The sequence below is a fragment of the Cololabis saira genome, chromosome 8 (genome assembly GCF_033807715.1).
Source record: "Cololabis saira isolate AMF1-May2022 chromosome 8, fColSai1.1, whole genome shotgun sequence".
Classification (NCBI taxonomy): Eukaryota; Metazoa; Chordata; class Actinopteri; order Beloniformes; family Belonidae; genus Cololabis; species Cololabis saira.
The window spans coordinates 36,596,568-36,609,224 of record NC_084594.1 but is presented as its reverse complement, the minus strand read 5'-3'; positions in this window follow the sequence as shown (position 1 = coordinate 36,609,224).

The following is a 12,657-nucleotide window of genomic DNA, read 5'->3' as shown; positions in this document are numbered from 1 at the left end:
ACGTCTTTAAAGGTCCCTCTGCGGTACTCCAGTTGGGTAAATGTTGGGACATTTGTCTCTTTAAAAGCCTTCTACTTGTGAACCTGACAAAGTGCTTGGAATCAGTATTTGTGAAAGTAGGTTTTATTTATCTTTTGAGTTTAAGGTCATTGTTGGTGATAATCTGTTCTTATTAAACAATTAAGAAGTACTGTATAATGTCAATTGTATTGCTTTTTGTCTTGTCTATGTGTATGTTTGACATTTTTAGACCTTTTAAGGAAAAAGATTATTTTCCTTTACGTATTAAGTCAATGCTTAATAGTGACATTGGAGAAAGTACCAGATGACTAACCATCTTGATCAAGCTACTTGATTTGAAACCTACAAATGTGGACATGACGTGGAGGCGACGCGGTGAAGCTGCTGCGCCAGAGAAAGGACGAAAGTCCTGATGAGCAAAAGTTTGAGGATGTTCTCACGGTGGTCCATCAGTTCATCGCTTGAGAAATGTGTCGGTGTCTTGGTGGCATACGAGACAAAGTCCCGGACCAGAGTGGGCTGGGCTGGGCTTCTGGAGACTATGGATGTTGTTAAACATCAGAAATGCCATCTGTGACGTAGCATTGCGGGGTCAAAGGGGGTCCGCCTTTCCTCACAGTTTTTGTAAAAATGCTGTTCTCAGATTTGCCTCTGAGATCCATTTTTGCTGGAGGAATGCTGGCAGCCCGACCGACACCTTCACTCCAAATATGAACGTGCTGTGGACCAGAACATTCAGTTTTAGAGGAGCAGGAATGTGCCGAACCTCTCTCTCGCAGCTGTAACACATGGAGCCCACTCACTCACGGGGGCAAAGAACGGATTGATTTACAAGTCAGCCATCCGGCCTCCAGGAAACCCGAGTTGAACGACTTTAATCCTCGAGCTGATGAACCCTTTCGTGACCTGAACCCCGACTCACACATGCCTGCAGGCAAGTTGCCGGGTGATTTCTAATCTTGTATTACTATAACAGTCCTCTTACACACTGTCAAACCATTCCTCCATTATTTTTCTTGTTGTATGAAACCTTGTAATCTCAGTTTTTCCCCCTTGTGATTCTTTTCCCCATGCTATCTGCAGAACAACGCATATTTCATTTCTTCGAGTCAAGGACTGAAATGATAACACACTATCTATTCCAGTTCCACTGATAACATCACCACGACATCAGCCTCCGCGTGTAACTCACAGAGCAGAAACACAAACGCACCATGGAGCGTTTCATATGTTACAGTCACACGGGAGGGCGCCGCAAACATGGCCCGCCCAGGGCCCGACTGCACTGCACACACTCGCTTCAGCAGACAAGGACAGGACGAAAGCTCCCATCACGAGACCGAGCAGCAGGCGTGAACGGTCGGATCTGACACAGCTGCTTGACTCCTAATGTTGCTGTGACCGCTAACTGTTCACGCTACATGGAGCCATCAGACAGATTCACGTTTATGTAGAAGAGCCTCCTCTCTGGGGGACGTGTGAGGACATGTGTGCAGAGATGATGGTTGTATTTCCCTGTATTACATCAGTAGCAGTAGCCCGTCACCGCAGGAATCCTAAACAGGATTTTCTTCAATGTGGATGAAAGTTAGCTTCATTGAAGTTTCATACAGGCATTGTAGGATAAGACTTTCACCTTTACCGTCAGATTGGAGTTGAAATGTCTTCAAAACCATGTCAGGTTTCAAGGTGGGCTGTCCTGAAGTGTGATACAGAAGATATTGGTTGAATCGTAACAGCTAATGGGGACTGTTACATTAACTTTTTCTAGCGACTCAGTCGAACATAAACGCAGTGGGCTGTGCTGTTTGTGCCGCTATTGACGATGCACGTGAGAAAAACCTACATATAACGCTGGACGTCCAGTGGGAGCAACAGATAACGAGATTACACTGAAATTACACGCCATATTGGATGTGGCAAGACCGGGCTGCAAACTAATACAAGTAAATGGACTTATTTTCATAAAGCATCTTTCTACAAATAAATTTACGTTTTACGTTTCATTTATTCATTCACACGCGCACTAGTATACTTGGGAAACAGTTAGGCACCAAATATAATATATTTAATTTTCTCAGACGGCAAAAATAAGAACTTTATTTATCCCACACAGGAGTAATTCATGTTATATCAGCTATAGAGAACAAGGTAGTGCCGAAAAACAATATATATCCCCCCTCACAAAAATAGAGACATATTTTTTTATCAACAAAACGAATAAAAAAAAATTAAAATAACAAAATAACATATTTGAACCATTTTTCAGACAATAAAATAACAATAACATAAAATGTAATGTAATGTGTAAAGATGTAAAATATACTTTGTTAATGAGAGAATATGTTTCTGTATTTTTCTTATTTTTGTGAGGGGGGATATATATTGTTTTTCGGCACTACCTTGTTCTCTATAGCTGATATAACATGAATTACTCCTATGTGGGATCAATAAAGTTCCTAATTTTTGCCGTCTGAGAAAATTAAATATATTATATTTGGTGCCTAATTGTTTCCCAAGTATATTAGTGCATGTGTGAATGAATAAATGAGAAAACGTAAATTTCTTTGTAGAAAGGTGCTTTATGAAAATAAGTCCATTTACTTGTATTAGTTTGCAGCCCAGTCTTGCCACATCCAATATGGCGGCGACGTCAGTAGGCAATGCAATGTGTTGATTGGCTATCCAGAAACCCTTTGAAACCCGTGCTAAAGATCGCTGATTGGCTGTTAGTTTTGGCACGTCAAAACACTGCCAAAACTCGTAGTTGTAAAAAAAAGTTTGTAGCTTTGTAAAAAAAGTTTGTAGCTTTGTAAAACGTTTGTAGCTTTTGTAAAAAAAGTTTGTACCTTTGTATCTACAAGTACAAACTTTTTTTGCAAGTGCAAATATTTTTTGCAGGTACAAATATTTTTTACACACGCACAAAATATTTCTACAAGTACAAATATTTTTTGCAAGTACAAATATTTTTTGCACACGCAAAAAATATTTCTACAAGTACAAAGTTTATTTACAGATACAAAATACTTATGGCATTAATTTGAGCCCATAGCTTCACTCATAAAAATTGAATTTTTTGCATGTGGTTGAGTTGTATGGCAAATAAACAATGATCTTTGTTTATGCCTCTCAAACTTGTTTTCATCATCTGAAAGTGAAATCAAACTCTGTGTTCACACCAAAGCAGAAATGTGCAAATGTGTTAACTAAGTGTAAACTATGAAGCTGCATGTACTCTTTTATAAATCTTCACAATTACAGAATTTTATGTTTGTATACCAGCTTTAATCCATCCATCCATCCTTCCTTCCATCCATCCATCTATCCGTCCATTCATCCATCTATCCGTCCGTCCGTCCGTCCGTCCATCCATCCATCCATCCATCCATCCATCCGTCCATTCGTCCATCCATTCACCCATCCACCCGTCCATGCGTCCAGCCGTCCATCCACCTATCCATCCATCATCCATCCATCCGTCCATCCGTCCATCCATCCATCCGTCCGTCCGTCCAAGGGCAGCATGTCCTGGGTGTCAGTGGTTGACATTTCCCCCAGTTTTTTTCTGTTTTGCCCCGCCTGTGTCCCATCTGCCCTGATTGTCTGCACCTGTGTCTCTTTATCCCCTGTGTATATCTGGTCTTGTCTTTCTCTTGCTCCTTGTGGTTCCGTACTGTTTCTACCTCCATGTTTCCTGCCAAGTTTTTGCTCCAGTTTTTTTAATCCCTGCTTTGTGTTTGTTGATCCTGCTAAGCAGCGCTTTGGTTTTTGGTTTCTTTAAAATAAACCCTGCTTTTTTGCAACTCCTGCCTCCTGCCTCCTGCTCTCCTGCGTTTGGGTCTTCAACAAACACCAACCGTGACAGAACTGACCGACCGGTATGGACCCAGCAGGAGAGAGTTCCGCCTTCTGGGACATCGTGTACCGGGAGGCGGAACTCACTATTCCTGGTTGGCGACACCCGGATGAGCTGGAATCCCCGGATGAGCTGGAATCCCCCTTCTGGGGAACACGCCTGGCTCGGCCCGGTGGGCCCAGGAGCATTCAGGCTCTGGAGCGACGCCGACGACGGCGTCGGCGCCAGCCCCAGCTAGCCGCTATTCCGGCGGTGGTCCTGGGCAGGTCGTTGGTGGTGGTCCCGGACGCATCAGCCCCTGCTCCAGTGATGGTCCCGGACCCCCCCAGCCAGCGCCCTGGACCCGGGCTCCCCCACAGCCAGCGCCCCGGACCCGGGCTCCCCCACAGCCAGCGCCCCGGACCCGGGCTCCCCCGCTGCTCGGTCCCAGGACGGTCCCCGGAACTTTGGCCGTGTGTGGGCCTGGTGACCTGCTGAATATGTGGCGGGTGGTTATGCTCTTGTATGTCTTGTTATGTTACTGGACTTCTTGGTAGCTCAAGCCAGTAAAACTTTCTCCTACTGAAGGTTTTGTAAAACGACTCCGATAAACAACCTGCAAAATCTTCTGAAACTGGTGCAGAAATGTAAATGATAAACAGCAGCCGGTTGTTAACATTTTCAAAAAGGTGTTTTCTAATTTAACTGGCTTATTATTAATGTTGTTTCTTCTGGCCTCAATCTGTTCCCTCAAACTGTCTTAGAGCGTGTCGTTGTTGTGTAGAGCAACAATCCTTCTGCTCAAACATGTGTTCAGGTTTGTCACAGTTGGCTGGATCACCACTTTTTCAAGTCAAAATGACTCATTTAATTAGCAGCCAAGAGCTTGGAGGATATTTTGTTATGATTATATTTATGTAATAAAACTTTCACATTAAACTTTAGCGTGAAGACAGCCAGCGACAAAAAGACTTCTCGCTCACTTGGAATATACCTGAACCCTCAACACAGAACGTGGTGGAGAACTGAGGTGTCCACAGCAGTAACTCTCACAACAAGTATATCACCTGCAGTCTGGCTTATGAGCACTGTTTGTGGCTATTTATTACCAGTTTCAAAATCAAGTCATTTAGCAGTGGAATAATTGAGATGCCACCTGCTCGACTGTGCTGCAGACCAGAGCCCTGTAGCTGCACGATAAGCATGTGAGTTTGAATTACTTTACATTTTTGCTGAAAGCGAAGAACGTAAGTAAAATACAATGTTATGTTAAAATGTGATCTTGGAGCAATACTAGCCCGACAAAGCGGAGCAGAACAACATGCCGCCTCTGTTACGGACTGCAGAGCTATAATCCACACTCAAACAGATCCCACACTGATGTGCTTTGCCGCTAGGTTTCATTAATGGTGTTAGTTGTATTTTCATGCTTGCTTAACTCAAGTGTGAAGTGTTACCAGGAAACTCTTAATTAAATCAAATGCACTGTAGCCACGCAGTGTTGCTCCTGTCTAACCCCCCCCCCCAACAGGCAGCAAAGGGCAGACTGTAACCCAGGGCAAGGGAATCAGGTGTATTAACAAGTCAATGAGAAATTCATGTGTGTATAATTTCACAGCAAGCACATCCGACCTTTGTTAATGATGCCACTCAAACCTGCAGGTGGTGTTCCTCAACTGAACTCCCAGGGGAGCGGCAGAACGGGGCTAACGCCTGCTGACTGGTGGACAAGGAGGGAGGAACAACAGGCCCTGTCAAAGAGTGAAAATGGAAAAGAAACAGGGATAAGCACTTCACGCCTCTGCAGGGGTTAGCTTTATATATACATACCGGTGTGTGTATATATATATGTATATATATATATATATATATATATATATATATATATATATATATATATATATATATATATATATATATATATAATGTATACACACACATAGAGGGGGAGGGGAGGGAGTTCAGGTCCATTCACAGGCTGTCTGTCTTTCTTCTCAACTACTGCGGAGAGACTCTGAGAGTGAGTGCCAGCTTTTACATCCACAGATGCTTAAGTTGTCTCTTGTGCTCGCACTGTGGTGGATCAATCCTGAGATGTTTTTTCGCTCTTTGAAAATTACCCACGTGTAGTGCCTGCTCTTCCTGGGATACTGTTGGTGTTTATGGTAGAGCTTTTACATCAGTGGGAGTTGGGGGTTACTGAGTCCTTGAAAAGCAATTTATCCTCTTCTATCCACAGTCACTTCCTACCCGCTCACTCTGACACAGCCACGTTTGCATAGAGCTCCACGGCTCAGTCTGGGTTGGTACGATCAGTTCTGGTCCAGCCAGGCGAGTGTGCCGGATGGCAGCAACCACCGATCTACAGTCTATGAGATTTAAAAGGAATCTCCATGCACATTGGACAAGGCTGCAAAACTGGATTCTGGTGATCTTACAGGCACACTGAATTAAAAACAGGCAGGATTCCCTGCTGGTTTTCCTTGCAAGGGCTCAGGAACACCGTCTGTGAACAAGTTCCCTGCCCAATCCTCAGATGCAGCCTACGGCTTCAGCGTGCAAAGAAGAAGCCAAGTGCGAACACAATCCAGAAAACGTCGCCAAAAGTTAATTTGAAATGATCTGAAGCAAAATGGAAAACTGTTCTGTGGTCACATGAATCAAAATGTGAAAATCTATCTGGAAAACCGTGGATGCCGTGTCCCGGGGGCTGCAGAGGAGAGGGACCATCCAGCTTGTTATCGGATCCTCACAGGTCAGATAGCCGTCCTCTTCCAAGCTGTGTCCCGTCTGGGTATCAAATGACCAGCTTTGTTTTCTCAGACTGGAGGGAAAGAGCTGGTGACTTCTCTCTCTCGACCACCGTGAAAGCCAACCAATGCTCGCAGTGTTCCTCTGCGCTGCCCACAACATATGAGATGTCTGATTCTCACGACTTTGATGAAACGTCAATGATTCGTAATGTAGAAATGGTATGACTATACACTGACACAGACCAGTGCCCCGACAACGTCGGTGGGAGGAAACCCAGCACATTATATTCTGTCTTCTTAGCAAAAAGATGAGGACCATTGTTTGAGAAGTGTCAGTGGTTGACATTTCCCCCAGTTTGTTTCTGTTTTGCCCCGCCTGTGTCCCATTTGCCCTGATTGTCTGCACCTGTGTCTCGTTATCCCCTGTGTATATCTGGTCTTGTCATTCCCTTGCTCCTTGTGGTTCAGTACTGTGTTCTCCTCCATGCGTCCTGCCTGTTTTTTGCACCAGTTTTTTTTTTTATCCCTGTGTCCTTGTGTTTTTGATCCTGCTAAACAGCGCTTTGTTTTTTGGTTTGGAAAATAAACCCTTTTTGTTGCCAACTCCTGCCTCGCTCTCCTGCATCTGGGTCCTCACCACACCAGCCTGACAAGAAGAGACTTCAGAGTGGTGCATCTGGTGAGTATCACCATGTTACACAGAAGAGAAGATCTGCAGTGTTTATCGTGCCCCTGTATAACACCGAGCCACTGCTTTTAGTCTCCCAGCAGAAGCCAGAAACCGGGACATTTTGGAATGGTAATTACCAAGCTATTACAGCTATTCTCGACCCTCCCCTTTTCTCATCTCCCGAAGCTCTGTTACTCCATCATCATTCTCTGATGCTCTTGTCACCTGCTGACTCAAATCCCCCACAATCCCCCACCCCCTGTCCCTCCTATAACGCTTGTATTCTCCTGGGCTTCAGCACATCCAGTAGCCTAAGAAACGAATGTGAGGGCTGGTTGCGTTCTCATTGCTTAAACGTCCCCATAATTGAGCCCAAGGGTGTCTGAAATTGAGTGTGAAGACTGCATCAAGGTCGGTTACTCCACCCTATACCATAGTGATGGATGTCTTGTCTGATTGCTTGATCCGGCTGCCCTATTTGAGGAGGGGTAGACGCATATCCCTCTGCACTTTTGCAGCGAGTGTTGCTTCTGCTCGAGCGGTCAGAGAGTCATTCTTGGGAGGAGGGAAGAGATGGAGGCAGGAGGAGGAGGAGGAGGAGGAGGGGTAAGAGCGGACGGAGATACCGTATGAACCACTGGGGCCTTGCAGAGAGAGGCATTCTGTGTTCAGAATTGTGAGTAAACATTTGAGGGGATTGAAATAAAACATATTGATTGCAGGATGGATGGCTCACCATCTGTCAATACGCTAATCTGCCAAATTGACTGCATTTCTTGCTGCATTGTGTGGCCCCGAACAGCTGGATTCAGTCAGAGAAGCCCATAAACACCAGCCGTAGTCAGCTGAAGCCTTCCCAAGAGCCTGTGATTTATAATCCCCTGGATTGTGTGTGCGTGTGTGCGCGTGTGTGTGCGCGCATGTTGGAATTACCAGAGGTTGCGGTTGCACATGTGGGGCTCAGCCCAGGCAGCTGCAACCAGAGAAGAAGAAGGATTCAAGAGGAGAAGATTTAGATCGCTTCATCCACTTTCCTAAAAGCAGCCATGCAAAGTGGAGACTCGTGACCCTTAATGACCTTTCCCTTTAATCTCATTTAGGTTACAATTAGGTTAATGAAAATGAGGTTCAGTTTATAATCTGGCCTGCCTTAATCAGCTTCATCATAGTAAGTAATTTTAAATATTAAAACTGCATGATGTCGTTTTTGTGTCTTACATTGTTTGTCTTTGTCATAAAATTACAAACAAGTGACGGAGATGGGAAGCACTTTAAACGGAGACATTTAACTTTGCTGAAGTATTTCCGTTTTTGTTATTTTGTGACCTGCATCCAACCCCGGGTCAACGCTTGTTCAGGCTCGCCGAGGAGAGCGGAGACTGCGCAGGACCACATGCCTTCAGCGGCCGTTCCTGCAGCTGCACTTTCACCGCCGCCGAGACAGCTGAGGTGATGTTTAAAGCAGGTGGGGGGGGTTGGCAGCGGAGTCAGAGGCTTGTCGGAGATTAGCAGCACTTCGCCTGGAAGGTGGGGGGAAGCAGGCGTCAGCAGCGGTGGGCGGAGACAGCTGTGGTGAAGCCTTCACAAATGCTCGCATGATGCTGCAACTGATCGTAATTTACATTTTTTGGGTTGTTTTTTTAAGTACAAATTGAACATATGCTTACATGTACGGCCTGGCTCCAAAACTGCCGCAGCAGCGATCTCGCGGCAGCTATCTGTGACGGATCAGTTCACGGTTCAACCTTCATTACACACAAACTGAAGTAAATCACTATCACCAGTTTACAGCTGCATGGACCCCGGCTGAACAAATCTGTCAAATTACATGAGAAATGAGAAATGTGATGGTAAGCCTTACGTAGAGGCAAGAAATTTGAAATATTATCCATCACGATATGCCAGAGCGCCAGGGCTTCACATCTTCTTCTAACACGGCAATAAAATCTGCTGAAAATATAGCGTTCATAATATGTTTGTTGCATTATGATACAAAATACTGTATTTTCTGGACTATAAGCCGCACCCGCATATAAGCCGCATCCGCTCTATTATTTAAAAAATAATTAAAAAAAGATATACAAGCCGCACCTGCATACAAGCCGCATCCGCTCTATTTAAAAAAAAAGATATGCAAGCCGCAGATATTTCTGTTGTTAGATTAGATATTTACTACATGTACAGAACGATTTTGAACTGTAAATGATGTACATGTTTGAACCTAAATAGATCCTTTCCTAACAGTGTCTTTTAACACGGCAGCAACTTTGCTGATTAAAACGGGACAGAACCAAGAGAAAATAACCGGTATTTATTTATCTATTTATCTGTTTGAAATTTGCTTCTACTTCCATCTGCTAAAGAAGAAGAAGCATATTCTTCTTTGCATTTATTTTGTCTTAGTTTTGATTCTTATTCCGGTTAAACCACCCAGAGCGGTGGAAGAAAAATCCACAGAATAGCTGCACCTTTGTATAAGCTGCACGGTTCAAAACCTATGAAAAAAGTAGCGGCTTATAGTCCAGAAAATACAGTAGATATAACCAATGCATGCCCCGCAACGAGAAGGATGTTGGTTCAGGTTCTGCCAGGAGCCTTTCATTGGGAAGTTCATTGGGTTCTCCTGGTTCCCCCAGTTTCCTCCCACGGTCCAAAAACATGTTTGTTGGACTAACTGGTGATTATAAACGGCCCTCAGGAATGAGTGTGAGCATGTGTGGCTGCTTGTCTGTATGCAGCCCTGCGAGGCACCAGTGACCCGTGCAGGGTGCGCCTGGAGGGAATTGGGATGAGCTCCAGCGGACCCATGACCCTGACATATATGCCGCATGTGTATATTCATCCGTCTTTGGGGAGTGACGAGCATGTTGGGGGATGAAGTCAATATACAGCTGAGCGGACGCAATAACACTGACACTGCTGTTTAAGATCAGCAGCATTCATGCATTCAGCATTTCAGCTGCAAAAGAAAAGGCTCAGATTCTCTCACGCAAATCTGAACTTAGTACCCGAGTTTGTATCCGTCTTATAAGATTTTGGTTGATGCTCAACACGTCAGAACAAGTCTGGATCAACTTGAACAAATATCCATAAACCCTTTTCCTGGAATAAATGTGAATGTTCATAAAATGAAGCAAAAACTCAAACGTGTCTTTGTTATAATTGTGTTTAAAGTACAAAGATGTCTTCACTGACCACATTATTTAGAAGTCTTAAATAAAACATGGATCTGAAGCCAGTGAAACAATCCAAACAAGTTGGAAGACAAAGAAAAGTTTCCTGATTTTACTGGCAGCGCTGTTCTGGGAGATCCAATCTGCAGATTACACCGATGTTTTATTCTCCCCATGTCAGGATTGGTTGTATTCCTCCAGCATCTGCTGCTGCTAACACTGCTGGAGGATCCGGGGAGACAGGAAGTCTCTCTGCACAGAGGCCAAGGTCAGAAGCCTTGTAGCTGCATGTGTGTGAGCTGGTTCCAACCTTGAAGCAGCTCTGCATGACAATCCGTCACGTCGCTGTGATCAGCACGGCCGCGTGGGCCTGGCAGTTCTTCACAAAACCGCTGGCTCTGGTTCTGCTGCAGACATTAAAAAGGGAAACTGTTTTATGCACATCGGAAATTATTCATCAACTCTGTGCAGAAAAGTCATTCAGCTGTCTGGATAGAAGCTCAGATGAACGGAAAGATAAGGGACGGCATGTTGTCTGATGGCATGAGTCCACGGCTCGGCTTAAAAAGAGAGAGAAAGGGGCGTGCAGGTTTCTACCAGTCAAAGATGAGACTGTCACCAACAAAGGCTGCGAAAACCAGGGTCTGAGATGTTTGAGGGGGGGCGGGTGAATTAATATGCATGCATACATGTTCTTCTGATGTACTTTACTCCGCTATTTCATGACCTCAGTCACTGGTTATTATGCTGGTTTACAACAATGTTAATACAAAACATACAGAAATACAACCGACCAATGAGAACTTGCAGGGTTCCAAGGTGATATTTGTTGCAGGTGGTCTGCGCTCATTTCATCCAGACATCTGCACGCAAGCCAGATCTGTCTCCCGTTGGAGATGCTGTGTAAATCCTGATGTTGGGAATCAGGGTCTTAGCGGTCAGCGTTCACAAATGCCAGCCGTTATTAACAACAGCTGATGGCAGGAACACTGGCAGCACTACGACGCTGCTTTGGGGAGGAAACCTCTTTGATCCGTGTCCTTTGTGCATCGCGTCTCTCTGCAAACACACGCACAGCGCGGCTCAGCTCACGTTAGAGCGTATGTGATGACATTACTCTGTAGTACGGATGGGAATCGATAAGATTTTTACGATTCCAATTCCATTTTCGGTTCTGCTGTACGATTCGGTTCTTAATCCATTCCCTTATCGATTCTCATTTGGAAAGAAAGGACAACAATGGGCAGTTTTCGTTAGTTAATTAGTTACCTGCAGTATTATTAGGCAAGGGCATGCTAACGTTGCTGCTGCTGCTGGGTTGAGAATTACCGACGTTAGTCCAGAGCGGGTCGAAAACGCGACAATCATTGATTGTTATTGCATGCAACCTCCCTTTGACGAAATATTCACTTGGCAAGTATTGCAAGTTGCCTGTTGTCATCTTTCTTACTGAAATGTAACCAGACTTTCAAGCGTTTGTATCACTTGGGCGCCATAATTAATATTGACTGCTGACTTACGCACGTGTGTGATGACGTCATTCGTGACCACTGGAATGGAAAAGAGAATTGTTTGCAATCCCTACTCTGTAGTGCCTTTCTGTGTTTTTAGGGAAGAGCAAACCAGTTCTTCAAATCTCAAAAAGGAGCAAAGACCTAGCTCAGAACCGGCACCACTAGCACCTGGTTCTGGTTCTGGTTGAAAAAGGGAATGTGACTCTGTGAAGCTCTGCAGGTGTACACGCAGGCCAGGCTGCACTTTGATGGATGATGGTTTCACCTCCCTGTGCGGCCCGTGGCGTGTTTCGGGTGGCGGTGTAAAGACCAGCGTTCAGGGAAAGCGGCAGCAGCCACGCACGACTCCTCCGGCGTGAGGCAGTCGAGCTGTCAGATCTCTAATCAACAGGCAGGTCGTTGACAAGTGAGGCGTGACTGCATTGGTCTTTTCTGCAGTGTTGCGTTTGAGGGTGAACAAAGCGTGAGACTGGGGCCGTGCATGTACGCTGCACATTCTCAGCTCGCAGGCCTTTTGTTCTGGAGCCCTTTGTGGAGCCAACCCTGGATCCATTGAAATCCTCCACTGCTGACTGAGTCGAAGGAGCTGCTTTTCTTTTTCCTTTTTTCCAACTCTCATTCTCCCCTCATCTCTCACACACGCAGGCGTGCACAAAGGCTGAAGCTCTGCCAGCATTTCCTGGGATAA